We start from the raw sequence: 4,734 nt of genomic DNA on the forward strand, positions 1-4,734 counted from the left end.
TCTCTTGTGTATCTGAATACTTGCGACGACTGACATGTTGTTTTAACCATCTTAGTTGAAAGCACTGGCTGTAAGTTGCCTCTGAATAACAGTGTCTGCTTAATGACCTAAATGTGATGTAGCCTTTGTCCTGCATAGTGCTGTCACTTTAACTTCAAACGTATCAGACAGTTATTGGATACCTGTCAGTGGTAGATTCAGGTGGGAATATACTATAAACAGTCCAGGAATGGTGACAGTGACCACGTTTCCATGGGCACAGTAGCTCATATCCCGCTTAAGGTCTTATTTGGGATAAGCTGTTTGCATGCACCTTTTGATATGTCGCTCACGAGTATCCCTGAATAAACAGAATAGTTCTAATTTAAGTTATATGGGTTAAATGGAATAGTAACTGAACTCCGGACACTGACTGTAGGCCTATACCTTCTCACATGTACAGTAATATAATAACTCCGGAATTATACATTCCTTGTAGTGAAATATAACAACAGTTAGTTTTGTCTCGGGAACAGAAGTGGAGAAATATGATTTTCTTTCAGCATCTCTTGAGAAAATGTGAGTGTAACATGTTACCTTTGACACTGTTATGCCAGCAGACAGTATTTCAACCACAACATATGCACCCAAGATCAACTGAAGTCTTATCAGAAACGTGTTTCATGGTTTTCTCAAGCGGTCAAACTGATGACATTTGGACATTTCGTACGGGAACAAACTTTCTGTTATTGTGCATTTTTCTCCCGATTCCTAAACGAATCAGACAACTTTACAGACGTTAACTAGATTACTAATGCATTCATTCTAAGACATTATTCTGGTGAGCACTACTTTATTTCGTCTTCTGGGGCAACAAGTTAGGACAGAAGAGAAGCTGTGCCTTTGGAAAGTATTCAGACCCCTTTTTGTTACATTACAGCCTTATTATAAAAAGTATTCAATTGTTTTTATTCCCCTCATCATTCTACACGTACAATACCCCATAATGACAAACCAAAAACTGTTTTTTTGTAATTGTTGCTAATATATTGAAAATAAAAAAACGATCACATGTACATAAGTATTCAGACCCTTTGCCAACAGTGCTTCAACAAAGTACTGAGTAGTGATTACAGCCTCAGGTCTTCTTGGGTATGATGCTACAAGCTTGGCACACCTGTATTTGGAGTTTTTCCTATTCTTCTCTGCAGATCTTCTCAAGCTCTGTCAGGTAGGTGGCGCAGTGGTCTAGGGCACTGCATCGCAGTGCTAGCTGCGCCACCAGAGTCTCTGGGTTCGCGCCCAGGCTCTGTCGCAGCCGGCCGCAACCGGGAGGTCCGTGGGGCGACGCACAATTGGCATAGCGTCGTCCGGGTTAGGGAGGGTTTGGCCGGTAGGGATATCCTTGTCTCAGTATGTAATAAAAATGTATGCACTCTACTGTAAGTCGCTCTGGATAAGAGCGTCTGCTAAATGACTAAAATGTAATGTAAAAATGTAGGTTGGGGAGCAATGCTGCACAGCTAATTTCACGTCTCTCCAAAGATGTTCGATCGGCTTCAAGTCCGGGCTCTGGCTGGGCCACTCAAGGACATTCAGAGACTTGTCCTGAAGCCACTCCTGCGTTGTCTTGGCTGTGTGCTTAGGGCCGTTGTCCTGTTGGAAGGTGAACCTTCACCCCAGTCTGAGGTCCTGAACGCTCTGGAGCAGGTTTTTGACAATGATCTCTGTACTTTTCTCCGTTCTTCTTTGCCTCGATCCTGACTAGTCGCCCAGTCCCTGCCGCTGAAAAACGTCCCCACAGCATGATGCTGCCACCACCATGCTTCACCATAGGGATGGTGCCAGTTTTCCTCTAGATGTGACGCTTGGCATTAAGGCCAAAGAGTTCAGTCTTGGTTTCATCAGACCAGAGAATCTTGTTTCTCATGATCTGACAGTCTGTGCCTTTCGGCACATAACAGCCTGCTTGTAGTTTGCCATTTTACTGAGGAGTGGCTTCCATCTGGCCACTCTACCATAAAGGCCTGATTGGTGGAATGCTGCAGAGATGGTTGTCGTCCTTCTGGACGGTTCTCCCATCTCTACAGAGGAACTCTAGAGCTCTGTCAGTGACCATCGGGTTCTTGGTCACTTCTCTGACCAAATTTATAAAAGACTTGTAACACATTTACATAAGTATTCAGACCCTTTGCTATGAGACTTAAATTGAGCTCAGGTGCATCCTGTTTCCATTTATGAGCCTTGATGTTTTTACAACTTGATTGGAGTCCACCTGTGGTAAATTTAATTGATTTGAAAAGGCACACACCTGTCTATATAAGGTCCAACAGTTGACTGTGCATGTCAGAGCAAAAACCAAGCCATTAGGTCAAAGGAATTGGCCGTAGAGCCCCGAGTCAGGATTGTGTCGGCACAGATCTGGGGAAGCGTACCCGAGACATTTCTGCAGCAATTAAGGTCCCCAAGAACACAGTGGCCTCCATTCTTAATGGAACCACCAAGACTCTTACTAGAGCTGGACGCCCGGCCAAACTGTGCAATCGGGGAAAAGGGCCTTGGTCATGGAGGTGGCCAAGAACCTAATGGTCACTCTGACACAGCTCGAGTTCCTCTGTGCAGAAGGACAACCATCTCTGCATCATTCCACCAATCAGGCCTTTATGGTAGTGGCCAGACAGAAGCCACTCCTCAGTAAAAGGCACGACAGCCCGCTTGGAGTTTGCCAAAAGGCACGTAAAGGACTCTGACCATGAGAAGCAAGATTCTCTCGTCTGTTGAAACGAAGCTTGAACTCTTTAGCCTGAATGCCAAGCGTCACGTCTGGAGAACTGCACCGTCCCTACGGTGAAGCATGGTGGTGGCAGCATCTTGCTGTGGGGATGTTTTTCAGTGGCAGGGACTGGGCGACTAGTCAGGATCGAGGGAAAGATGAACGGAGCAAAGTACAGAGACATCCTTGATGAAAACCTGTTCAGACTTCCAACAGGACAACGGGTTAAGGGTTAAGCACACAGCCAAGACAACGCAGGAGTGGCTTTGGGACAAGTCTCTGAATGTCCTTGAGTGGCCCAGCCAGAGCCTGGACTTTAGCCCAATCGAACATCTCTGGAAAGACCTGAAAATAGCTGTGCAGCGACGCTCTACATCGAAACTGACTTGGCTTGAATCTGCAGATAAGAATGGGAGAAACTCCCCAAATACAGGTGTGCCAAGCTTGTTGTGTTATACCCAAGAAGACTTTAGGCTGTAATTGCTGCCAATGGTGCTTCAACAAAGTACTGAGAAGAGTGTGAATACTTAAGTAAATGTGATATTTAAGGTTATTGTGTGTGTGTGTGTGTAGACTGAAAAAAAACAATTTTAGAATAAGGCTGTAATGTAACGTGGAAAACGTCAAGAGGTTTGAGTACTATCCGAATGCACTGTATATGAAAATAGCCATTGCCGTTATTTGGATCTGTGCCATTCACTTTGAACTGGACTGTGTTTATATCATGAGCAGTCACGAGTAGATGCATATTTATTTATTTTTGATCAAAGCGAGAGCTGCATGTAGCCACCTGTGCACATTTTGTTAAAATGATTTGCTAGTTAGTTATTGGCCCAGTTATAGCTAATTTCTTGTCAACAATGGGGGAGTGGTTGCTTCCTACAAGAGCACAACGTTTACATTTCTTGCCATCTTCACAGCAAGTCAGGTAGAGCTTCTTTTCTGTGGTAAAGTGGCAGTGTTGTTTTGAGACTGTCTTGAATAAGCTAAGTAGCCAAAAGGCTACCATAATTCTCTGTAATAATGGTATGGAAATAATTAATTTTATTTTGTAAAGTGGTTTCTTGCATCAAATAACACATTTCCAGTCCCCTTGTCTGAAGAACAAGTGAATAAACAATGTCAAGCCCTGCATGTTTTTTTTACAAAAGTCTCATGGAATGCAGGTTTACATTGAACACCACACATTGGCTGCTTACTGTAGGTTGAATAATATAACCGCTATTTCCATGTTAAAATGTTATGGGATGCATTTCTTTTTGTTTTTGATGGTAGGCCTACAGTCGTGGCCAAAAGTTTTGAGAATGACACAAATATTAATTTTCACAGTCTGCCTCAGTTTGTATGATGGCGATTTGCATATACTCCAGAATGTTATGAAGAGTGATCAGATGAATTGCAAAGTCCCTCTTTGCCATGCAAATTAAGTGAATCCCCCCCAAAAAACATTTCCACTGCATTTTAGCCCTGCCACAAAAGGACCAGCTGACATGTCAGTGATTCTCTCGTTAACACGGGTGTGAGTGTTAACGAGGACAGGGCTGGAGATCGCTCTGTCATGCTGATTGAGTTCGAATAGCAGACTGGAAGCTTCAAAAGTAGGGTGGTGCTTGGAATCATTGTTCTTCCTTTGTGCTTTGCACAAAAAGGGCTTCACAGGCAAGGATATTGCTGCCAGTAAGATTGCACCTTAAATCAACCATTTATCGGATCATCAAGAACTTCAAGGAGAGCTGTACAATTGCTGTAAAGAAGGCTTCAGGGCACCTAAGAAAGTCCAGCAAGCGCCAGGAATGTCTCCTAAGGTTGATTCAGCTGCGGGATCGGGGCACCACCAGTACAGCGCTTGCTCAGGAATGGCAGCAGGCAGGTGTGAGTGCATCTGCACGCACAGTGAGGCGAAGACTTTTGGAGGATGGCCTGGTGTCAAGAAGGGCAGCAAAGAAGCCACTTCTCTCCACGAAAAACATCAGGGACATACT

The sequence above is a fragment of the Salvelinus fontinalis genome, chromosome 7 (assembly GCF_029448725.1).
Source record: "Salvelinus fontinalis isolate EN_2023a chromosome 7, ASM2944872v1, whole genome shotgun sequence".
In the NCBI taxonomy this organism is placed as follows: domain Eukaryota; kingdom Metazoa; phylum Chordata; class Actinopteri; order Salmoniformes; family Salmonidae; genus Salvelinus; species Salvelinus fontinalis.